Consider the following 26,661-nt stretch of genomic DNA (forward strand, 5'->3'; position numbering starts at 1 on the left):
CACTCTGCATCAGTTCATAAGAATCTTCCCAAGTTTTTTTAGAGGTCTCTTTCTTCTTTTGTTTTCAGCACATTAGTGTTCCATTACATTTATATGCCATAATTTATTCTGTCATTTCCCAATTGATGGGTACCCCCTTGATTTCCAATTCTTTGCTCCTTCAAAAATAAAACTACTATAAATATTTGTGTACATATAAGACCCTTTCCTCTTTCGTTCTTCTCCTTGGTATATAGGCCTCATAGAGATATTGATGGGTCAAAGGGTATGCAGAGTTGAGTAACTTTGTGGGCATAGTTTTAATTTGCTCTGCAGAATGGCTAGACCATTATTCAGAGCTCTGCCATGTCCATGAATGTTCCTGATTTCCCACAGTCCCTCCAAACATTTGTTATTTTCTTTTTTATCAACTTTGCTCATCTAATGAATGTGAGGTGGAACCTCAGAGCTGCCTTAATTTGCCTTTCTTTAATGATTGGTGTTTTGGAGTATTTTTTCATGTATCTTTAGATTGTTTGTATTTCTTCCTTTGAGAATTGCCTATCCATATCCTTTAGCCATTTATCATTTGGGAAACGAGAGAGTCATTCTTTAATACAAAGAATTTTTTTAAAAAGGAAAAAAAATCAAACTAGCTAGCACATTGCAAAAATCTGACATCTGTAATTGTCTACAACTACAGTACCAACCCTGCATAGAAAGGAAAGGAAGCACCTTCTTCTATCTCTTCTTTGGGTGCAAGTTTGGTCATTACAATCTAATGATTACAATCAACTGTTTTGCTGTTATTGTTCTTTTCATTTGCTTTGTTGCAGTAATTGTATATGGTTTTTCTTGTTCTGCTTTATTCACTCTGTATCAGTTCATGATCATCATTACCCCCAACTCTTTTAGTCATTCCCCAGTCAATGGTCATTTGCTTTGTTTCTAGTTCTTTGCTACTATGAATGGTAATGCTATAAATATTTTGACATTTTTATTTCTAAAACTTAATCTATGTTATGATTTTCTTTTAGGTTTTTTTCAGGCTTAAATACTTATGAAGAAGGGGAAGTTTTTGCTACAAGGTCAATCCTAGATGTGACATCATTTAACATTTTTGTCATTTTTTTGAATGATGGAAAAGCACCATGTTCATTAAATCTCTGTGACCTCTACTCAAGAAAGGTTACAAAATGCTAGACAAGAGCAGAATCCAAAGTGAATATGACATACATACAAGCATGTTATTAAGGAAATAATAAGGAACAGAGTGAAAATCAGGTCAGATAAGTTCCAAGCAGTATAATGGAAAACTTACATGAACTAAGGGTCACTTATGGATTTAATGAGCATGATTAATTTTCCATCATTCAAATAAGTGATGAAAATGCTAAAAGATGTCAGACCCAGGACTGATCTTTCTCCAAACATATGTAAATTTGAGAGTAACCCCAAGTGAATAGGGCAGGAGTAATCATATTATAAATTTATTTTTAGAAATAAAAATGTTTACAATGATCTAGGCTTCATTGACTGAAACCTTCCCAAGGGTCATAGCTGAATGAGTGCCAGAGAAAGTCTGGATGCAGGAGAGAAGTGGTATGATAAAACACAGGAGCTGAGGGAAATAGAAGCAAAAGTTTGAGGAGATTTGCTTGGGCGAAGCAGATTTCAGTGCCAGAAATTTAAGAATACTGGGAGCAGCTAGAGAGCAAAAGAAGAGGGAGGGCAGCTCAGGAGAGCTGAGGAAGAAGTAATGTGTCCAGGAAAAGTGATAGTTTGGGGAGAGTTAGATGTGTAGGAATCTAATTAGTCAGTAAACAGACCTCTATGTGCGCAGCACTATACTAGACACTGAAAGAGATAGGAAGTTGAGGTAAGAGACACTCCCTGTCCTCATAGGACTTATGATCTAGCAGAGGGATAGAACATGTACATAGGTGGCTATACCATACAGTAATAGAAGGTAAGTACATTAGAGAGTTCCTTAGCAAAGAGTTATGCAAAATCTGAGAAGGAAAATAATTACTGAGTGGGATGGATTGGGGAAGTCTGAGCAGAACAGGTGGTACGTGAGTTAGCCTTTGAAGGATGGGTGGCAATTCAACAAAGAGATGCACTATCTGATTGCATAGCTTCAAGGAAAGACTTTTAATATAGAACCAAGGCAGTGTAGATTAGAGGATGGAGTGCTGGACTTGGAATCAGAAAGAACAGCATTCCAATCCCACCTCACACCCTTACTAGCTACATGACCAAGGGCAAGTCATTTACTCTCCTTGGGCTTCAGGCTCCTCAACTCTAAAACGAGAGGGTTCGACATGACTTCTGAGGTTATTTCTACCTCTAGAATATTTCCATGAGTCTATACCTACAGCCTAGTCAGAAAGGATCTTACTTTCTTCAGCAATTCAAGGGAACTATAAGGAAAAGAGAGACCTTATGGTGTGCAAGGCACACTTTTGCCACACTTCCATGTCAATGCAACAGATTCAATAATTCCTTGCCATTCTTTTAGTTCCTTCACTCTTACAAATGTAATGTGTTTACTCTAGCTATTACACAAAGGTGACTTGACTGCATGTCTTATGAGATATATGTTGCAACTAATCCAGTTTTCTTTGATTAAAGAAATATCATGGTTCAAAATTCCATTTTTATTGATATCTGTGTGTTGATTCCATTTTGTCCCTGAAGGTCCACCATGCCATCCTAATGTTTCCATCACAAAGAGGTGCTGATGAGCATGATCAACACAGAAATGATGGTCCTGGAAAGCATTTCAATCTCAGTGAGCCTCCAGCAGGATTTCAGTGAGCTTACAGAAGATAAGTTTAAATCCCAATACTGTTAATTAATAGGTCACAGAACATTAAATATAAAAGAATTATAGCAGGATAATGCTCATACTAACTGACATTTGTAATGGGCCCTGAGGTGCACAAAATATACATTATGTCACTTGTACTTCTCAACAACTTTGTGAATGAAGCACCATAGGTATTATGATCTATATTTTTACCAATGAGCAAACCGAGGATGAGAGAGGCTAAGTGACTTGACCAGGGTCACATAGACAATTAGTGCCTAAAGAGGCATTCAAACCCAGTTCTTCCTCTCACCAAGTCTATCTATTGATCTATTTGCTGCCTCTTATGTAAATTTCATATAGATTAGAAAACTCTTAGGAAAGCCACTGAGTCCTGGACGTGCTACAAAGGAAGAGAGAACTTTCTGAGAACATTTCTTCAGTTACAGTTTAAAGATCAACGCTCTGATTATCAGCTTCTCACAGAAGTACAAAATACCAGGGTTAGAGAAAACCTTGATGACTATCTAGTCCAAACCCCCTTATACAGAAGAGGAAAATGCAGCTCATGGATGAGATGCAAATTGTTCAAGGCCATACAACTCGGAAGTGGAAAAGTCAAAATTTGAACCTAGATTTCTTTTTCTTATTTTTAGTTTTCAACATTCACATACATAAGATTTCCAAATTTTCTCCTCATGGCATATGCTTTGATATAAGGCTCTACATGGACATTCATATTGAACCTATTTTCACATTAGTCATGTTGTAAAGAAGAATTAGAACCAATGGGAGAAACCATGAGAAAGAAGAAACAAACAAAAGAAGAAAAAAAAGAGAACAAATAATATGCTTAAATCTGCATTCAGACTCCATCCACATAACATTTTCCATCATGAATTTTTTGAAGTTGTCTAGGATCCTTGCATTGCTAAGAAGAAATAAGTCTATCAGAGTTAGTCATCGCACATTGTGGCTGTTACTGTGTACCATGTTCTCCTGGTTCTGCTCACTTCACTCAGCATCAGTTCATTCGAGTCTTTCCAGGTTTTTATGAAGTCCCCCTGCCCGTCATTTCTTACACAATAGTATTCCATTATATTCATATGCCACAACTTATTCAGCCATTCTCCAACTGATGGGCATCCCCTCAATTTTTAATTTTTCGCTACCACAAAGAAGAGCTACTATAAATATTTTTGTACCTGTGGGTCCTTTTCCCATTTTTATGATCTCTTTGGGATACAGACCTAGAAGTGGTGTTGCTGGGTCAAAGGATATGCACATTTTTATAGCCTTTTAGGCATAGTTCCAAATTGCTCTCCAGAATGGTTGGATGAGTTCACAACTCCACCAACAATGCATTAGTGTTCCAATTTTCCCACATCTTCTCCAGCAGTTATAATTTTCCCATTTTATCATGTTAGTTAATCTGATAGGTGTGATGTGGTACCTCAGAGTTATTTTAATTTGTATTTCTCTAATCAATAGTGATATAGAACATTTTTTCATATGACTTCAGATAACTTTAATTTCTTCATCTGAAACCTGCCTGTTCATATCCTTTGAGCATTTATCAATTGAGGAATGACCAGTATTCTTATAAATTTGACTCAGTTCTCTATATATTTTAGAAATGAGGCCTTTAATAGAGACACTGGTTGTAAAAATTCTTTCCCAGTTTTCTGGTTACCTCGTGATCTTGTTTGCATTGGCTTTGTTTGTGCAAAACCTTTTCAATTTAATGTAATAAAAATTATCCATTTTATATTTTATAATATTCTCTATCTCTTATTTGGTCATAAATTCTTTCCTTCTCCATAAATCTGACAGGTAAATTATTCTTTGCTTTCTCAGTTTGCTTATAGTATCAGCCTTTATATCTAAATTGTGTACCCATTTTGTCTTTGTTTTGGTATATAGTGTAAGATGTTGGTCTATGCCTCGTTTCTGCCATACTACTTTCCAGTTTTCCCAGGATTTTTGTCAAATTGTGATGAACCCAGGTTTCTTGACTCCAAGCCCAGTCATCTTTCCATGTTCTCTATGCTGCTCCCTTCTAGGACTGCTAACTTAGTGGGATTGAGTTCTAATCATTTATAATATGTGGATTCAGAATGTTGGGTCAGGCTCATGACAACTTTTAATCTGTCACGAGGAATGGATGCAGAGGCAAGGGAAAGCCACCATTAAGACATATCAGTCACAATTCAGCTCAGTTCAATTCAATTCAAGGAACATTTCCTAAGTACTGATTGTTCTGCATTGTGTTGTATTGTATGTGTGCAAAGCTAGCCCCTTATGAAAGTATAAATATCTACACTGACACAACATTGGAAGTTTTGGCAATGTCTTCTTGTTGACTTATGGACTTCCTCTACCAAGCCCCCATTGCTATCCTGAAACTCTCACACCAGCCCTGGAATTCACACTTTGGAAGTACAATTATCTCTTCTATATCTTAACTTTCCACATCGTAGTTTCGATATATCATGGGTAGGCATAAGAAATTAAGTGGGAATTTGGGAGGAATTTTACAGAAGCTGCAGACAACACATGAAGTCAAGGAGCTGTCTGTTTGGGACCTTCCCTAATAGCAGCTTCTATGGGGTTCCATTCAGTGTGCTGTTTCCATCTTGGTACTTGATCATTCATTCAACAAACATTTATTAAGCACATATCGTGATAGCCACTGGGAGAGATAAAAAGGTAAAGAGGATTTGTTTCCTGCTCTCAAGATACGTTCAGTCTAGTAGTGATTAAATATGTGCATAGATGAATATAATGCATATTAGCATATGACAGATTCTTAGAGTATCATAAGATACTATGCAATTAGATGATTGAGAATTTGAAGGAAGTCATGAAAAGCAAGCTGTGGTTGAATAAATAAATACAGAATCAAAGAATATGATGGTGAAGAAATGCATGATTTTCAGGAGACTTAATGGTACTTTTTTCTTTTATTTATTTTTTTAAATTTATTTATTTAACATACTTAGTTTTCAGCATTGATTTTCACAAGAGTTTGAATTACAAATTTTCTCCCCATTTCTACCCTCCCCACCCACTCCAAGATGACGTATATTCTGGTTGCCCGGTTCCCCAGTCAGCCCTCCCTTCTGTCACCCCACTCCCCTCCCATCCCCTTTTCCCTTCCTTTCTTGTAGGGCAAGATAAATTTCTACGCCCCATTGCCTGTGTATCTTATTTTTTAGTTGCATGCAAAAACTTTTTTTTTTGTTTTTGAACATCTGATTTTAAAACTTTGAGTTCCAAATTCTCTCCCCTCTTCCCTTCCCACCCACCCTCCCTAAGAAGTCAAGCAATTCAACATAGGCCACATGTGTATCATTATGTGAAAGACTAACTATATTTTGCTCCTTCCCAACCCATGCCCCTTTATTGAATTTTCTCCCTTGACCCTGTCCCCTTTCCAAAGTATTTGTTTTTGATTACCTCCACCCCCATCTACCCTCCCCTCCACCATCCCCCCCCTTTTTTTATCTTCTTCCCTCTTCTTTCCTGTGGGGTAAGATACCCAATTGAGTATGTATGGTATTCCCTCCTCAGGCCAAATCTGATGAGAGCAAGATTCACTCATTCCCCCCTCACCTGCCCTCTCCCCTCCTCCCCCCAGAACTGCTTCCTCTTGCCACCTTTATGCGAGATAATCCATCCCATTCTATCTCTCCCTATCTCCCTCTCTCAATATATTCCTCTCTCATCCCTTAATTTGATTTTATTTCTTTTAGATATCTTCCCTTTATCTTCAATTCACCCTGTGTCCGCTCTTTCTCTCTCTGTCTCTCTTTATATATATATATATATATATATATATATATATATATATATACACACACACACACACATACATACACATACATACATATACACATAGATATATAAATACATACACATTCACTTATATATATACATAAACATATATATATATATATATATATATATGCATATTACCTTCAGCTACCCTAATACTGAGGTCTCATGAATCATACACATCATCTTTCCATGTAGGAATGTAAACAAAACAGTTCAACTTTACTAAGTCCCTTATGATTTCTCTTTCTTGTTTACCTTTTCATGCCTCCTTGATTCTTGTGTTTGAAAGTCAGATTTTCTGTTCAGCTCTGGTCTTTTCACTGAGAAAGCTTGAAAGTCCTCTATTTTATTGAAAATCCATATTTTGCCTTGCATGATACTCAGTTTTGCTGGGTAGGTGATTCTAGGTTTTAATCCTAGCTCCATTGACCTCTGGAATATCGTATTCCAAGCCCTTTGATCTCTTAATGTAGAAGCTGCCAGATCTTGGATTATTCTGATTGGGTTTCCACAGTACTGAAATTGTTTCTTTCTGGCTGCTTGCAGTATTTTCTCCTTGATCTGGGAGCCCTGGAATTTGGCGACAATATTCCTGGGAGATTTCTTTTGGGGATCTATTTGAGGAGGTGATCCGCGGATTCTTTCAATTTCTATTTTGCCCTGTGGCTCTAGAATATCAGGGGATCTCTCCTTCACAATTTCTTGAAAGATGATATCTAGGCTCTTTTTTTGATCATGGCTTTCAGGTAGTCCAATAATTTTTAAATTATTTCTCCTGGATCTATTTTCCAGGTCAGTGGTTTTTCCAAGGAGATAGTTCACATTGTCTTCCATTTTTTCATTCCTTTGGTTCTGTTTTATAATATTTGATTTCTCATAAAATCACTAGCTTCCACTTGTTCCAATCTAATTTTTAAGGTAGTATTTTCTTCAGTGGTCTTTTGGACCTCCTTTTCCATTTTGCTAATTCTGCCTTTCAAGGCATTCTTCTCCTCATTGGCTTTTTGGAGCTCTTTTGCCATTTGAGTTAGTCTATTTTTTAAGGTGTTGTTTTCTTCAGTGTATTTTTCAGTGTTTTTTTGGGGGGGTCTCCTTTAGCAAGTCATTGACTTGTTTTTCATGGTTTTCTTGCATCCTTCTCATTTCTCTTCCCAATTTTTCCTCTACTTCTCTAACTTGCTTTTCCAAATCCTTTTTGAGCTCTTCCATGGCCTGGGACCAGTTCATGTTTTTCTTGGAGGCTTTTGTTGTAGGCTCTTTGACTTTGTTGACTTCTTCTGGCTGTATGTTTTGGTCTTCTTTGTCACCAAAGAAAGATTCCAAAGTCTGAGACTGAATCTGCGTGTGTTTTAGCTGTCTGGCCATATTCCCAACCAACTAACTTGACCCTTGAGTTTTTCAGCGGGGTATGACTGCTTGTAGACTAAAGAGTTCTATGTTCCACGTTTGGGGGGGATGCGCCAGCTCTGCCACACCAGCACTCGTCCTTCCCCTAGAACCCTCAACCCAGACTGGGCTTAGATCTTCAGCAGGCTGTGCATTCCTGCTCTGATCCGCTACTTAATTCCTCCCACCAGGTGGGCCTGGGGCCAGAAGCAACTGCAGCTGTAGCTGCCCCACCTCCGCTGCCCCGGGGGCGGTGGCCAAACCACAAACTCCTTCTCCTCCTGCAGCTTTACCCACTAACCTTCTCTGCTGTCTTTGGTGTTTGTGGGTTGAGAAGTCTGGTAACTGCTGCAACTCACTGATTCAGGGCGCTAGGGCCCGCTCCGACTGGCTCCTGGTCTGGTTGGTCCACGGGGCTCACTGGGCTCTGCTCAGCTCCGCTCCCAGCTCCCAGCTCCCAGCTCTGTGTGGGATAGACCTCACCCAGAGATCATCCAGGCTGTCCTGGGCAGGAGCCCTGCTTCCCTCTGCTGTTTTGTGGGTTCTGCAGTTCTAGAATTGGTTCAGAGCCATTTTTATAGGTTTTTGGAGGCACTCGGTGGGGAGCACATACTGGTCCCCGCTTTCCAGCCACCATCTTGGCTCCACCCTGCCTAAAGGTATTTTTAAAACAAAAACAAGATGCCAGAGATTGTGCAGAATCTTGTGCAGAAGATTGTGTAGAAGAATCTAGGCAGGTAACAAACATTTTTTAAGTGCTTACTACGTGCCAGGAGCTGTGCTAAGTGCTGGAGATACAACTACAAGCAAAAAGAAAGATAGTTCTTGACCTCGGGGAGCTTACATGCCAATGGGAGGAGACAACACATAAAAAGGGAGCTGAAAGGTGATGAGAGTTGGAACGGTGGTTCTGTCCAGAGGGTCAGAAGCATGGCTAAGGGGCCAAGGGATCCAACTGTAAGGGATCTATGTAGAAAAAAGCTCACCAAGATGGTAGATGAATGGGCTGATGACTATGCTGCAGGAGAATCAATTGAAGTCGTTTGAGATGTTTATTCTGAAGAAGCAAAACCTTGGGGAAGATACAATTCTCTTTAGATATTTGGAGGTTTATGTTGCCAAATAGAGACCAGACTTGTTCTGCTTCGTCCAAGAGGGCAAGATTAGAGACAATTGGTAGAACTTTCAGAAAAAAAGCTTTTGACTCCACATAAGAAAAAACTCAGCAATCAGCACTGTCCCTTGGGAGGCAGTAGGGTCACTGTCATTGGTGATCTTCAAGTAGGTCTTAGATGACTGCTCTTGTGTGAGATGGTAAAGGGGATTCTTGCTATTTGGATTCAGATGAGTTGACCTGTGAAGGCCCTTTCAATTGTGATTCTGTGATTCTGAGAGTCTTTAAGACAGATAAAGAATAATATTAAACCAATACCTGGAAGCCTTCATACCAAATCTTTAGGGAAGGATTGTGGTATAGTGAGTGGAAAGCATGCCCGGTTTTGGGGAAAACAGTACCCCTCTTTTCATTGTTGGAGCAACTGTAATAACAGGCCATGTTTACTCTAATGGTAAGCCTTCCCTTCACTCAAATCAAAGTCAACTGCAAGTCATGTTATCATCTCCCTGACGTCATGGTCCTCTTCGAGAATGAAGGACAAACACAACTCTAATGGTATGGTGAAACAGTACCTGAATACAGTACATACTCATTAAACATATGATGAATTCATTGGCACAATACTAGAGAAAAATATGGAACTTGGATCCAGCGAGACTTGGGCTTAAATCACAGTTCTGCATTATATTGCCTCTCTGACCTAGGGAAAGTCACTTAACTCCCTGGGCCTCATTTTTACCACCTGTGAAGGGAGAGGTTTGATCTAGAAGTCCAGATGATCCTTAAGGTCCCTTTTACCTCCAATCTCTGACTCTATGACCTTTTAGAATATGACCCTACAACTTCTGGCTTATTAAGAAAGTGTTCCTTAATGGATTTAATTCACTTTTTGTTGAGAGAATCATGGTAAACAAAATCAGCCTTCTTCCTGATGCCCAAAAGCAATAATTCTCTCTCACTTTGAAAGGATATGAATTCTGGGATATGGGGTCAAGGCACCATATGCTAAAAGGAAAGGGGTGATTTGTGTGCATCAGAGTCCCTTTGCCCCATGCAATCCTGCAGAGTTGCTCTTTTGTGCCCTTCAAAATAGCAAAATTGATTATTTCTGTTCCTCCGGTCTTATCTATAAGGCCCACCACTCTGTCAGAGGAAATTAAATTGGTTTGGCACAATTTGCTCTTTATGATGTCATTCTGGCTGCTATCAGTAAGTTATATTCTTATAGGTATTTGTCACTCTAATGCTTGCTGAATACCTACTAACAGAAGGACTAAGAAATGGTGGGGATTTTTTCTTAATTTATTAGCACAGAAGGAATATGGGTTGGCTTTTTTTGCCTTTATACCCTAGATATCACAATCCTATAATAGTAATAACTAACATTTGAATAGAACTTTGAACTTTTCAGTGTCAATGAGGGTTTAGAGAATAAAGTTGTTGAGTTGTTTCAGTCATATCTGACTCTTTATGACTCTATTTGGGGTTTTCTTGGCAAAGATACTGGAGGGGTTTGCCATTTCCTTCTCCAGCTCATTTTACAGATGAGGAAACTGAGGCCAACAAGGTTAAGTGACTTGCCCAGAGTCACATAGCTAGTAAGTGTCTGAGGCTGGATTTGAACTCAGGTCTTCCTGACTCTAGGCCTGGTACTCTATCCACTGCTTTACCTAGATGCCCACAGAAGGGACCTTAGAAGACGAGGAAACTGGCCCTGGAGTCAGGAGGACCTGAGTTCAAATCTGACCTCAGATACTTGACACACTCACTAGTTGGGTGATCTTGGGCAAGTCACTTAACCCCAATAGCCTTGCCTTCCCCCCTCAAAAAAAAGAAAAAGAAAAGAAAATGAGGAAACTGTAGCACAGAGAGCTGGGGTAACTTTCCTAGAGTCACACAATTAGTACATACCTGAGGCAGGTTTTAATACCAGGCCTTCCTGACTCTAGGTCTGATGCTACTTTCTTTGCTTATAACATGAAGGGAGTGGCTTACTTAGATGATCTTGAAGATGCCTTCCTGCTATAAATCTTTGAATCTGGGGGCTTTGGGATTCTTTTATTACCATAATCTCTGTGTGTATGTGTGTATGCACATGTGTCTTGGTATGCATGTGTGTGTGTACGTGTGTGTGTGTGCTTATTAGACTGAAAACCCCATGAAGACAGGGACCCTGTCTTGCCTAAACCTTGTGTCTTCCCAAGTGCCCAGTTCAGCACTTACACTGTAGGGTTTTTTATGAGTAAAAGCTTTTTTATAATAATTGTTAAGTTGAAATGAATTCAGAATTGCCATGCCTTCTCTCCTGTCTGCCGCCACCTCCCCCATCAGCTATCTGTCCTACATTAACAGGTTAGAAATGAAGTTACTTTACCTCAAGATAGTCTGGACAGGCAGCTTGATCAGGAGCAAAGGCTCAGAAGTCATACCTGTTTGCTTTCGTGTTTGGGCGTTTGAGCATCTGCTGTGGGTCTGCTTTTGAAACTGAAACTTGCTAGAAAGTCAGGGCAACTAATTCTGGACACATCATTTTAGGAAGGGAGTGTGTCATGGTAGGAAACCCATGACCTCCCCTCTACCCCACCCCACTTCCTTTTGTCTTTAGAGTCAGAATACTTGGGTTTAGATACTGGCCCTGTCACTTAACTAACCAGTCAATAAGCATTTATTATGCACTTATGACATGCCAGGAATGGTACTAAATGCTGTTGATACAGAAAATGCAAAAAGAGTTACTGCCCTCATTGAGCTTATTTTCTAGGTCCCAGAGAGGGGAGCACTAGGGAAAAGCCTCCTGCAAAAAGAGGCTTTAGAGCTGAGCCTTCAAAGAAGCCTGGATCCTAAGGGTCAGAGGTCAGGAGGGAGAACATTCCAGGCATGAGGGACAGATGTAGTAAAGATATAGAGACATGAGATGAGGTGTTGTGTGGGAGGAACAGCAAGTCCAGTATGGCTGAACCATCAAGGAAGTCAAAGAAAATAATTTGTAAAAAGACTGGAAATATAGGAAGGGGCCATTCTGTGAACAGATTTAAACACCAAAGAGTGGAGGTTCTATTTGAAGCTGGAAGTAATAAGAAGCCAATGGAGTTTATGGAGTAATGGCATTGGGTATATATGCTTTAGCGTCTGTGCAGAGGCTATTTTGGAGCAGAGAAAGACTTAAGGCAAGGAGACCCGTTAGAAGGTTAGTGCAATAGACCAGGTGAGAGGCAAGGAGGGCTCACGCTAAGGTGGTGTGAGTGGAGAGAAGGTAGGCACTCCTCCATGTGGCCTGGTCAAGTCCCTTAATGGCTCTGCACCTCAGCAGAGACTAGATGACCTCTCAGGGCCCTTCTAGACCTAAATCTATCCTATGACAGACAGATTAGATGTCATGAAACTGAAGGTGCTAAGTGTGGTAAAGGAACTCCCAATCCATGGGAGGATTGGTTTTAGGAATGAGACATAAGTAGTAGCCTAGACAACAATATAATATTTATATAGCACTTACTATGTGTCAGGTTCTGGGCTAAGTAAGTGCTTCACCATTATTACCCCATTTGACCCTCACAACAGCCCCAGGGGGTAAGCTATTAACATCTCCATTTTACAGATGTTTACTGAAGCAAACAGAGGGTAAGTGATTTGTCCAGGGTCACGATGCTAGGAAGCATCTGAGGCCAGATTTGAACTCAGGTTTATCCTGACTCTAGGTCTGGCACTTTACCCACTACTCCACCTAGCTTTCCCATAGATATTGGAAGGAAATGATTAACATCTACATGCCGCTGCCCCTTTAGCCTCTCCCTCAGATTGGATGACTCCTTCCAGAACCTTCATTTAAGGCAGGCCCTCAAGCCAAGTTTCAGAGTGATTATATTTGTTCTGTATGGTTGTAGAGGTCTGGCTGCTGAATCTCCTTCATTTCCCTCCGGGCACCATTCCAGACTTCCTCCACTATGTCCCCAAGCCTCTTTATCCTGGAAGCTCATTCCAGCCCTGAAATTCATAATTGAAAGTATCCTCTGCTCCTTCAGCCTCTCCCTCTGATTGAATGACTTCTCTCAGACCCTCCATTTAAGGCACATACTCAGGCCAACCGTGTCTTGCTCCCTCTCTAGGCTGTATGCCAGGCTTTCTCTGCCATACCCCCACTCTGGGTACCTTCACCTCCTTCCTGCCCTACCTCCCTTTCAGCTTCCTTTCATATGCTATCTGTCTCTATTGGAATGTGAAGTCCTTGAAAGCAAGGACTTTCTTTCTGCTTGTATTTATATTCTCAGCCCTTATTACAATGCCTGGAACGTTTGTCGTTGTTTAGTCATTTTTTCAGTCACGTCTGACTCTTCGGGGCTCTTTTTTATTTTTAGCATATAGTAAGTACTTAATAGAGACTCATTGACTGACTGACTGACTGACTGAGAACGAGGGGCAGTGAATACAGAGGTTCCTCTTCACTGCAGCTTATCAAGTTGTAGGAAGGCAGATTTCAGCTCAACATGAGGAAAAGTTCCTAACAATTAGGGCCATCCCAGAGTGGTACGAGTTGCCTCAAAAAGAAGAGCATTCTCCTACATGGGAGATTCTCAAGCAGAGGCCTGGATGCCCACTTGCCCAGGGTGTCATGGAGGGTCTAGGCTACATGAGACCCCTTCTAAGGTTCTTCCCAACTCCAAAGTTCTACGAAGTTGGAGCAGTCTCTTAGACCCCAAATTAGGGCTGCCTATGTAACTGTTTACATACTCCAAGTGATATGCTGGTTTCCCATGACATAGCTGTGCCCACACCTAAGTCTAAGACTCTCCGTGCCATGTGCAATAGTGACCTGGCCCTATTTCCATCATTAAATAGTATTTAGTAGATCCTCGGGCAACAGTTCTTGCTGAGCTTGGGTTAGTTCTCTTTAATTTGGTCACATGTAATGACTTTCCAAGTATGACAGGCAGTTAAACTTTTTTTTTTAAAGTTCATTTGAACATCATCAAAAGCCCCTCAGATGTGTTTTATTTTTTAATTCCTCCTATTAAACCCATTCCCAAATGCTGGCAGTTCTACTTTCCTAACAATTCTCCCATCTGTTGCCTCTTCTTTATTCCCACTACCATTGGGCCAGTCTAGACCCTCCTTATCTCCCACTTGCAGGAAGTTAGTCCTAATAGGTCTTCCCATCACCTACCTCAGCTAGTCTTTATACAACTGGCAAAGTAATCTTTCTTCTGCGTGAATCTGATCATGCTGTGCTACTCAAAAGTCATGAGGCATTCCCTACTCTTCCAAATAAAGTTCAAGCTGCTTTCCCTGGAATTCAAAGCCCTTCATGATTTAGTATCATTGTGCATTTCTGGATTTATTTTATATTGGCCTTCCCCTCTCCTCTCATGCTCTTATAGGACTTTAATTACTGAATGGGTGTTGCCTCACACAAACTGAGATCTTAGGGAAAGACTTTAGCTTGAAAAGGCCACACACTGCATGCTGGGCCATTGATGGCCAGTTGTTCTGATCTATGTCTTGCCGCTGGACTCCAGTGACTCTGGAGGAGAGAGCAAGGCTGATGACCTCACACAGCACTGCCTCATTCAAATCCAATTCACTTACAAGTCAAGACTTTGCCTTTCTGATGTCACTGGTCCTCTTCAAGAATGAAGGACGAACAGCAATTCCGGCACTGCATCGTAGCTCTTGAACTCACCCAGTGATTTCTCACCTCCGTGCCTTTGCTCATACTGCTCCTTACCTCTGGAATGTTCTTTCTCCCTATATTTTAAAGCCCAATTCAGATGCTTTCTCCTTCATGAAGCTTTCCCTGGTGCCCCTTGGAAATGGTCTCTCCCAGTTAGATTTTATGTATCCCTGAGCTTTCCAACCCTCTAGCAGACATATCAGATAAAATTGAATATCGTGGTTATCCAGGCTTGTGCTATAATGAGTATGGGGAAAATAGGAAGGAAACAAATATTTACTAAGCCCTACCATGTGCCAGACATAGTGCTAAGCTCTTTATGAATATTACCTTATTTGATCCTCATGGCAACCCTGTAACATAGGAGATTCCGTCATTATGCTTGAGGAACCTGAGGCAGACAGAGGTTACATGACTTGGCCAGGGTCACACATCTAGTAAGTGTCTGAGGCCAAATTTGAACACAGGTTTTCCTGACTTTGGGCCTAGAGCCTCTTCAATGGGCCCCCTACAAGGTTTTGAGCTCTGCAAAGCAAAGGACCCTGTCATAATCAGAGTACCTATAGTTGGAAAGGAGCTCCAAGATCATCTAGCTCAACTTGCCATTTTACAGATGAGGACAACGAGGCCCAAAGAGGCTAAGCAATTTGTCTGAGGTGTCCCCAGTAGGAAGCAGTAGAACCAAAATTCAAGCCCAGGCAGGGCCTCCGATTCACTATTTGCCTTCTCTGAACTTCGTAGGCCCTCCGAGCTCCTCGCCCACCTGCTCGGTGCACTAGCAGAGGTTGAAGGGATGTTTGTTGAATTAAATTAAACTGAACTTTAGCCATTGTGGCAGCTTTCCCTTGTCTTTATCACCCATCCCAATAGCAGATTGAAGATTGCTTTGAATCCTGACTATTTTCCTGGGTCGTTACATTAGAACTGATCAAAGCTTGATTCAGCTAGGCTGCAGGGCCTATGATTGATGGAGTGGACCGAGCACGGGACTTGCTCTTTTGTTCTACCCTCTGAGGCCTAGCTAAGCAAGTCTAATCCCTAGCTTTTCCAATATTTGAAGAAAGCTATTATATCTCCCTTAAGTTTTCCCTTCCTTAGGCTAAATATTCTAAGTCATCTCAGAGAAGAGTTTTGTAAACAAATAGTTTCTCAGTTTCCTCCTCTGCAAAAAGATGATGCTGGATTTTTTTTGTTCAGTTGTGTCCAACTCCTCATGACCCCATTGGGGGTTTTCTTGGCAAAAATACTGGAGTGGTTTGCCATTTACTTCTCTAGCTGTTTTACAGATGACGAAACTGAGGCTAACAGGGTTAAGTGATTTGGCCAAGGTCACACAGTTAGTAAATGTCTGAGGTCACATTTGAACTCAGGTCTTCCTGATTCCAGACCCCGCACTTTATCCACTGCACCACCTCGTTGCCCAGTGCTGGATCAGATTCCTTCTAAGGTCCCTTCCATGATTGATACTCTATGTCCTGTCTTCATACATTCCTTTAAGATCTGACAGTGTCTGCCCTAAGGTTTCTTCCAACTGACAGTCTATGAGCCTATGATTTTCTGTATAACAGTCTTTAGGATGAGTCAGTTTACTCAGCAGGAAATTCTGTTACTCATTTGGGTCACTTTCTCCTTTAGGAATAGACTCTAAAATGATGGCAAAGGAAATACTCAAGAAAAGAGTATGTGACTTTGGAAGTAGTGCTGAACTAAGTAGGAGTCTGTGGAGGGGGGCAGAATAGCAGGGGTAGAGTGGAGAGTCAGGAGTTTGAGTCGGAAGCCTGGGGTTGGCAGACACCCTCTGTAGCCTAATTTCAGCATCTGATCCGTCTTCCTGTAGGGAGAACAGTGGGGCATGTAGATGAAGGAGAGTGCAGGCAACACCTGGAATCGCCTGGGAGGTCCCCCTGGGCTTACCTGCCATACTAAACCTGCTACAAATAGTCAAGACCAGGGCCCTTTGAATCCCCAGGCACTGTCACTAAATATTTAATATTTATTGGAAGCAGATAATGGAAAGGAACCTAGTTATGTGCAAACAGAAACTGGCCTAGACTTGGTAGAGAGGGGCTTATGGAAAAATAGACAGCAGATTCACAACCTCTGCTGTTTGGTCCTAGATATCTTCCCTTTCTGTCACCATCATGTCGAATGGAGGTATTCATAGATGTCTAGGTCAGTCTAGTGTCATGACTTATACTGCAAAAGGTCACACAAAGTGTGCAACAGAGTGATTTGACGAACATTTAAGTTGCCATTATGTGCTAGGTACTTTGTGAAAATATAGGGATATTCAGTCGTTTCAGTCATCTCTGTGACCCAACTTAGGGTTTTCTTGGCAAAGATACTGGAGTGGTTTGCCATCTCCTTCTCCAACTCATTTTACAGATAAGGAAACTGAAGCCAACAGGGTAAAGTGACTTGCCCAGGGTCACATAGCTAGTAAGTGTCTGAGGTCAGATTTGAACTCAGAAAGATGAGTCTTCCTGACTTTAGGCCTGGAGCTCTATCCACTGCATCACCTAGTATGTGTATATACATGCATACATATAAACACACACATATGTGTGTGTATAAATCTATATATACACATACACATATATAATGCATATACATATATGTTATATGTGTGTATAGAGATGTTTAGAGGCATATTATTTTAAAAAATGGCATGTAATAGTTCAGTTTCTTATATGTCTCTTCTTTATTTTCGTATGAACTTTACTTGTGTTTCCTGAGGATAAAGTTCACAATTGAAAAGAAAACTTAAAAAAAAGACCAGTAGCAAGCAGTGGGCATTCACAATACCCTGATGGTGGGCCTTTGATGTGAAACCCCTAAATCAAATGTTTGAGCCTCTCTGCCCAACTATTCTCTCTGGCCAGGCCAAGAATAAAGACTTACAGGTCAGAGAATAGAGAACATCTCCCCTGCACCCTGACCCTGCTGCCCAGAGCTTCCTGGGAGTGTAAAGGTATGCAGAATAGCCTTCCCAGAGTCAGGTTCCCTATGGGGGATCCCATTGGTCCACATTGCCTAGAGAATAGTCATCATTAGCAATGCTCTCCAGGTGGCCCAGTTGTTACTGTATCTCTTATGGTGGGTCTTTTGCTGTTGGCAGTTTTCCTCTTCTGGTTTCCCAAGTTCAAAGATGCTACCATGCTTTGCATGTTGCAGTCTGTGAAGAGAACAGCATGAAAAAACCCCAAACCCCTCCCCCCCCCCAAAAAAACAAAATTTAGAGCTCTTGGCCTTCAAAACTCATCTAACTTCATATAAAGAGGTGAAAAACGTCCCTCTGGAGCATGGCTTGTAAACCTCAACCCTAACAAAGACACTGCTGCTTGGATGATAGAAGAGTTTCGTAGAACCCAGCAACACTGCACAATAAGAAACAGAGGCTCAATTCCATTTATCTGTAAAAGGATAGAGTCACCTCCGAAAGCTGACTTTTCAGAAAAGGATACGGAATTACATTAAAGACAAAAAGAAAAAAAAGAAAAAGTTTTACAGCTCACAGAGAGGGAAGAACCCTTGAATCAAAGTCAGGAATTTGGTTCAAATTCCAACTCTGAAATCTCAGTTTGCCATGACTATTCTGTCCCCAGGCTCAGTTTTGTCATCTGTAAAATAGGAATAGAAATCATTCCATTACCTCTCTCACAGGTTTATTGTGGGGAAAACTCTTTGTAAAACTTAAAGTGCTTTATAAAGTTTATTCAATAGTTTATTTATCAAGTATCTACTATGTGCCAGGAGATTAGGTATATAAAGGCAAAAATTGAACAGTGCCTTCCCTTATGGACCTTATGTTCTGTTGGAGGGAGATACCACGTACCCAGATAAGTAAACACCAAATATATGCCCATCTGCTTTGGTTATTTAATAATAGATTCATAAAGCACCCATTCTAATGGGCTAGAGACAACTTGATGTAGTGGAAAATTGGTTGGTTGTTGTCCTTTGTTCTTGAAGAGGACCAAAATGACATCAAAAGTGCACTGCATTTGGAGTCAGAGGCCCTACTGCCTGCAATCTTGTGTGATGACTGGAGATTAATTGCCTTTCTCTGGGTTTTGGTTTCCTCCTCTCTAAAAAGAGGAGTTCAGGCCTTGGAAAGCCTTTTCAACTCTAAAACTTAAGATGCACCCTTCTAAGTGTTTCTTGTCAAGTGCCCACAGCCTCTGTTATTATGCTCATCAATATTATTGATAAAAATAATAGCCAGCATTGATATGGTGATTTAGCACTTGCAAAGCACTTTACTAATATTATTGCATTCGATCCTCAAAACAACTCTGTGAGGTGGGGGTTATTATAATCCCCATTTTATAGATAAGGAAACTATGGCAAACAGAGCTTAAGTGCCTTGCGTAGGGTCACATGGCTCGTATGAGTCTGAGGCAGAATTTGAATCCAGATTTTCCAAATTCCAGGCCTAGAACTCTAGCCATGTGCCACCTAACTGCCTTTTTATTTTTTTTTAGATGATGCTCTTATTGGATGAAATAGACATTCCTATCAAAGGGTTTTTGAATGTCACATCTGGGAGAATCTTAGAAACGATCTAGTCCAACTCCCTCACTCTGCAGATAGAAAAACTGAGGCCCAGAGAGGGAAGATGACTTGCCCAAGGTCACCCAAGCCATTTGATGCAGAGCTAGAACTAGAATCTAGATTTTTCTGGAATCTAGAACTGGAACCTAGGTCCCTCTTTTGGAGATCTTTATACTGCACCTTGCCTTCTGTCTCCTGTTTTTTTTTTTCTTAAGTTGGAATTGTAACCTGAACTCTAACGCTAACTAGCTGTGACCTCAAACAAATTATATCCTTTCTCTGGGACTCATTTTGCTAATCTATAAAATGGAGAGTTTAGCTGTCCTCTAAGGTCCCTTTCAGCTCAATGACTTTCAGTCACAATCAGCAAAGACTCATAGATAGCTAAGAAAGAAAAGGACCCCAGTAGTTTGTTTCATTTATTTCATTAAGCAAATGTCAGGCTTGAAGTGTAAAAGGCTCTTTAAATAAGTTGCAGAAGTGGACCCTTTTGAGTGCCAGGAAATTCTTCCAAGTGACCTCAGATCCATGGGAACCTCTGGAAATTAGATAGACCAGACGCCATTGTTTTGACTTTGCAAAGTGCCCTCCTGGTGAATAATGTCTCTGCTTGCCTAAAAGAAAAAGATTTACATTGGATCAATTTATGTTTAATATGAACAAAAGTCACTGAGGCAGAAATTAATCTAGGAATTTGAGTTGGGCATTGACCTTCTCCCTGTAAAAACACCTTAACCGAGAATTTAGTTCCTAGTCCCAAATGCTTTGCCATGTAATGGTAAGAAGCAAATATGGGCATCAGAGACCCTGTCCATAAAATAGAAGAAATAGGAATATAATAATCCTCATCATTACTGCCATGAAGCTGCTTTTGATACTGAATTACTGGATGACCTTAGGCAAATTTGCTGGGCTTCATTTGCAAAAGAAGAAGGTTGACCGAAGGTTCCTGCTGGCTCTGAAAGTCTCTGATTCCTAAATCTACAGATCATGAGTTTATAATCACAAGATGAGAACTCTAAGGTTTTCCTAAGAATAGTGCTGATTCTGGACAATAGATGCCTTGCTGGAAGTTCCAGAGAAAACAGGTCATTGACACAATGTTATGGAGAGAGCACAGCAGGCCTGGCTTCTGGCCCCAATTCTGCCCCTTGAAAAGCTGTGTGATTGTGGGTAAGATACTTTATCTCTCTGGGCCTCAGCTCTCTCCTCTGTATACAATGAAAATAATTATACCTGTCTATTTTTCCCACCCTGGGTTGTCATAAAGACCAAGTGCAGTAACGGATGTGCAAGGGAGGCCTCAGAATGCTGTACAATGATGGACAAATGTAGGGGACCATTATTATCATTATGACTCCCAGGTGGTATCCTAATGATCTGTACAGCCCTTAAATACTGGCTGTATTATTGGCAGCTTTTGCCAGCGCAGAAAATGTGTTGTGGGCCACGGGAATATAATTATTGCCTTTGACCCTGAGAACCCAGCAATGAGACAGTTGGGCAAGACAGATCTTGCCAGTTCTTTCCAAATATGCCTCCTGTGGTGTCCCAGCAACGGACACAACTTTTAACCTCACCTAACCCTGGCCAGATGTACTTGGATTCAAAGGTGCTTGGTGGATATCTCCCTGTTAGAGTTAGCATCAGTTTCTGGGGATGAGGGAGCTCCTCTTTGCCTTTTGGGCTGTGTGTTCCCTGAGGGCGGGGACCACATCTTATCTAAGAACACTAGGCTTTTACCTCAGATTGCATGCCCTCTTGGGGAGAGGGGAAGGAAGGGAGGCGGAGAAAATTTAAAACTTATGGAAGTGAATGATGAAAACTAAAAATTAATTAATTAATTTGTAAGAAAAGAATACTAGGCTCTCCCTTCTACCCCCATGTGCTGCATGGAATCCCATCTGATCTCCTGGGACAGGGAGTGGGGGAGGTGTGGTGGAAGAGGACAGGTGTTATTATATGCTCCAATTTTTTACTGTACTTTGCCTAGATCTCTTTTTCCCTTATCTCCTTCTCCTTTGTGCTGTTACTTCTTCATTTAGATTGGAAGCATCTGGAGAGCAGGGTCTGTGTCATAATTATCTTTGTACTCCCAGGACCTAGCACAAGGCCTTGCCTCCAGTAGGCAGGTAGGATGTGGTAGTTAAATGGAATTGAATTGAACCTCTCACTAGTGCCCAATCCCCATGCCATTCAACAGGTTTTTTACCAATCCCTTGTATGTGGCTCACTTCAGCCTCTGCATCTTTACTCCATATTCTGGAGCAAATTTTACCTGTCCTTCAAGGACCTTCTCAACTCCCACCTCCTCCATAAAGTCTTTCCAAGCTTCCCCAGACAACCACAATTAGTCCTTCTAGGTTCCTAGCGCTCTAATTGTGTCCCTTATTTCAATTCATTTTAGCTTAGTTCAGTTCAGGTAAGGTCAACAAATATTTATTAAGCATCTACTGAGTAGGCCTGGTGCTCAGGTGCAACCCTGGGGATACATGGGTAAAAGCGACACTGTCATTGGCCTTAGGAAGCTGAAAATAAAATAGGGAGGTTACAAAATTTATGGAAATAATTATGATATGAAACAGAATATGATCAAGGCAAAGGAGAGACCCAGAAAAAGTTCTCTAAGAAAGTGTGGGGTAGAAATTTTTTTAAAAAAACATGGAAAGACTTGCACAAAATAATGAAGGGCAAAATGAGCAGAGCCAAGAGAACACTGTATACAGTAACAGCAATATTGTTTTAAGAAAACTTTGAGTGACTAAGTCATTTTGACCTATGAAGGAAGATGCTATCTACATTCAGAGGAAGAAATGACAAATAGAACAATATACACAATGGTTTTATATGTGTGTGTGCGTGTGCGTGTGTGTATAATGCACATATTTGTGTCTAATGATAGCCATCTTTAAGGTACAGGGGAGGGAAGAAAAAAGGGAAAAAAGTTACACGATAACTTTCTCATATATTTTAAAGGAATAACAAGTACATAATAGATTTGCAGTTTCAGGAGTAACCATCTTTTCTATTCTATTATGTTATATAAATACTTCTTTTATTTCATAAACTAAAATAAAATTAATTTAACTTAAAAATGTGGGTAGAAAAGATTTCTCTTGGTTACGGCCAATGGAATCAAGGAAGATTCATTTGCTGACTACTATTCTGTAGTTACTTAATTTTCCATATATATATTTCCTGTCTCTTCAGTAAGAGATGCTATAAGTCTGTCAAGGACTGAAACCACCTTCTTTGGATACGCCACAGGGCCTGGTACAGAGCTGTGCATGTAGAAGATGCCCAGTAAGTATTTGATGAAAGAATGAGTATTAGTTAACTATTTCTTATTGTGTCCCTATAGAAATAACAGTAACTTGCGTTCTCATGGTGATTTATAGTTTATAAGTGGCTTCCTCATAACAGGTCCATGAGTTAGGGAGAACATGTATAACCTCCACTTTTCCGGTCAGACAACAGGGACTGAGAGAAATGATGTGCTCTGTCCGTGTAACATAACTAGTTAAGTGTTAGAAGTAGCACTAAATCTCAGGTCTCCTGACTCTGAGTCTGGTGCTTTTTTTTTCTATTTGTTTTCTGGCATCTAACGCTTTATTTTTTTTTCTAGTAAAGCATGGAATAAGGTACCTTTCCTGCCTTGTTTCTCCCTTCTCTAATCTCCTCCTCCATTCAACTGCCAAAATGATTTTCCAAAAGCAGAAGTCTGACCATGCCACTTTCCTGCTCAACAAACTCAAAGAGTTTCCCATTACTTCTACTATCAAATATAAACTCTGCTTGGCATTTAAAATTCTTTTCAATCTAGTTCCAACCTACCTCTCCAGACTTATGCAATATTCCCCTTCTCACACGACGTCTCAGCCAAACTCGCCTTTTCACTTATTTACACGGCGCTGGAAGTCCCATGCCTATACCTCTGTACAGACTGTCCCCCTGCCAGGAATGAATGCCATCCCTCCTTACCTCCACCTCCTAGAAGCCCTAATTTCCTCCAAAACTCAGCTTGGGAGCTGCTTCCTACATGAGGACTTACTTGATTCCCCCAACTACTATTTGAAAACAAGCTTGTATATATTTTGTATTTATCTTGAATATTTTCTGTACACACTTTCTGTGTACATTGTTTATAGAATGGAAGCTCCTTAAGGACACCTGTTTCATTTATATCTTTACACCATTAACACCTGAGAGGGTTCTTGGCACATAGGAAGAATTTGATCAATGTCTTGACTGATTGATTGCTGAGAAATGAGCCTTCTGCCTCTCTGGTATCCACCTAGGCACCTACCTACAACAATTCTGTGCACAGCAGGCGCTCGCTACTTATTAGATCAAATTGACCTAGTCCTCTCCAGAGATTTGGTTCATGTCATATATGCTTTTGGAAGGGAAAGTTGCTAATCGTACTCTGTGATCTCAGTGGAGAGCTCCCCCCACCCCCAGCCCGCCCCCACCTTCCCTGTCATGATGTTCTTGTTTTGCTCTGGGCCCTCTGACTCATCCAGCATCTCCAGATGGCTTCCTGAATTTTCAGCCTGCTGGCTGGGATGCAGCAAGAGCCTTTGATATGGGACACTAACAGAAAATGAGGTGAAACAGAGAGAAAATCCCACCATGTGCCCTATTGTTGATTGTGGATGGCAAGGTTCAAAGTGGCTATGACTTTGAGTGAACCATCCCTTCGGTTTGGCTGACCTTGCTTCCCTGCCTCTCTCCCAGCTCCCCTTTCTGTATCCCAATTCGAAGCTGATTTAACAGCAGAGCTGCTAAAGGAAAGAGAGGCTGCTTGTTCTTCTGGGGCCCATTGTATGGTGAGGTCCTAACTTAAGGAGACTGTGCCCTTAACCAGGAGATAACTGACTGCGTGTCGCTGCTGCTTAGGCCCGCAGTGTGGTAGAGAGTGGGAAATGTACTGAGCTCAGTCAGAAGACTGGAGCTCCCAGGAGTAGGCTGAAGCCAAGTTGAATCAGCAGGCAAAAGCTGGTTATTAAATTTTCAGTGTGAGAATGACACCTCAGAAATCAGCAAATGCTACAGATCAGGGCTTGATGTGTGGCTTTGTCGACTGACTAGATTTAGGAAAATAATGGAGAAGACGTCAATAATGCAGATTAAATTGAAAAGTGTGTCTGTGTACATTTTCCTCCCCCAGAGAGCAGGTTGTTAAACATTTATCAATGCACCACTGCTTCTAATTCCTTCTCCATTACTTCCTACCCTTAGGCAAGGCTCTTAACCTCTTAAGTCTCAATTTCTTCATCTATAGAACGGAGAGAATATTATTCGCCTTACAGCACATAAGACAACAATAATTCACATTAAGATAGCATTTAACAGTTTGCAAAATGCCTTCGTCACAACACCACTACGACTGAGGTAGGGCCAGTAATTCTAATTTCCATTTTACAGATGGGAAGACTAAGCTTCAGAGAGGAGAAATTATTTTTTCCATGATCACATAGCTCATAATATATGAGAAGGGGTTTTGAAGGCAGCTAAGTGCTAGACAAGTACCCTTCTGCACATCATGAAAAATCTGCCAGGTTAGCTGCATGGCCTGCAAAGCTAATAATCATTACTCCCAGCAAGGCACGGTGTCCATTGTTCAGAGCATAAATTTGATTTCCTGAGGCTTCTTTTCAAATCTCTTCATGACAATGTTCCTGATCTTGGGCAGTCAACTTCTCTGGAGCCTCCTCAGCTCCATCTTGCAATTTTGACTTTGACATACTAAGAAGCGCTGTGACCAGTGTCACAATAATCTATCTAATGGTTTGTGCTGTTGATATCACTTAGTTTGGAAACTATTGTTAAAGAAGTAAGAACTTTAAAGCTGAAAGCGATTACAAATATAACACCCACCCTGGGACCACTTCCCTCGTCTCCATTTGCCCTTGAGTTTTGCCCAGAAGGGCAGTTTTGATTTACTCTCAGTGTTCTAGGTATAATGCTAAGGGATGGTATTATTGCTCATAAGTCCCCATCAGTGATCTTTCCACCGATAACTGACTTGTCAGACTGATTCAAGATTTAGATAATGTATTCACGGACAAGTTATAGGGATATTAGCAGTCACAGAAATATCTCTCCCCTCTTCCCCAAACTGGGAGCATATTCTCCTTCTACACACATAAAGTCCCTGAAAATAGTGGATTCAAACCTAAGATACAATGGCAGCGAGGCACACTTGCCTCTCTGAGCCCAAGTTCCAATACGAGAATTATAAAACCAATATAGTTTACCTTGTGGTAATGGTATGAGGAAAACCCTTTGCAAACTGTTAAGTGCTACGTTCATATGAGTTGTTGTTCTTCTGATCTGATCTGTATGACAATCCTAAGAGTTAGGTAGGGAAGATATTAATTCCATTTTACAAATGAGGAAACCGAAGCTCGGGAGGTTAAGTGGGTCATATGGTTAGAAAATGCCAGAGCAAGGCTGTATAGGGAACTTTTGTGTCAAAGGGACACCTTACAAGACATAGTGACTAGCGGTTATTTTCTCCTTTCATAGAGCCCACCTGAAACCATGCCATCTGTTTAAGGCCCCCAAGGAGATGGTCAGCATGTGGAGTTAGCCAATCATACTCTTTCTTCTTAACCCATTTAAAGAGAAATCCTAGTCTGATTAAGGGGTCACAGGGTATAGGTAGTCTTGTTTACACATTTCAAAAACCTAATCATGTCTGTTGAGGGATTGATTGAAGAGAGAGTGACAAGCTCCCTCCTTTACACAGGTATGGCACTGTGTGCCCCTGTAATCAGATAACAAAAGAATGTTCTCATTAGAATTTGTGTAGCCCATTCTAACCTTGGTCCCCAAGAACAAAAGTTCTTCTAGGTCTGTAGGTTAGATCACAGATTTAGAGCTGAAATAGTCCTTTGAGAACATTTAGTTCAACCCCCTTATTTTACAGATGGAGAAACAGGTCCAGAAACGGTAGCTTACCTACCAAAGGACCCACACGTAAGCAGTGGAGGCAGGATTTGAACCTGGGTCCTCTGCCTCCAAATCCAGTGCTCCTTCCACTGTACTAACTTTCTAAGAGTGTCTTGTGATAACAACAATAGTACTTATAAATTTCTACAGCAATTAAAAGTTTATCAAGTATTTCCCTATAGAAACCTGTAAGATAAGCTGCAGAAGTATTAGCATCTCCATTTCACAGTTGAGAAAACTGAGACTCAGAAAGGGACATGATTTACCCTTGACTTTTGACATACAGAAAACACCTGAAAAGTCATTTTTTTTAAATATCAAGTTCTTTCCCGATAGCTTATAGACCTTGAA

This window comes from Trichosurus vulpecula, chromosome 3, assembly GCF_011100635.1.
Source record: "Trichosurus vulpecula isolate mTriVul1 chromosome 3, mTriVul1.pri, whole genome shotgun sequence".
NCBI lineage: Eukaryota > Metazoa > Chordata > Mammalia > Diprotodontia > Phalangeridae > Trichosurus > Trichosurus vulpecula.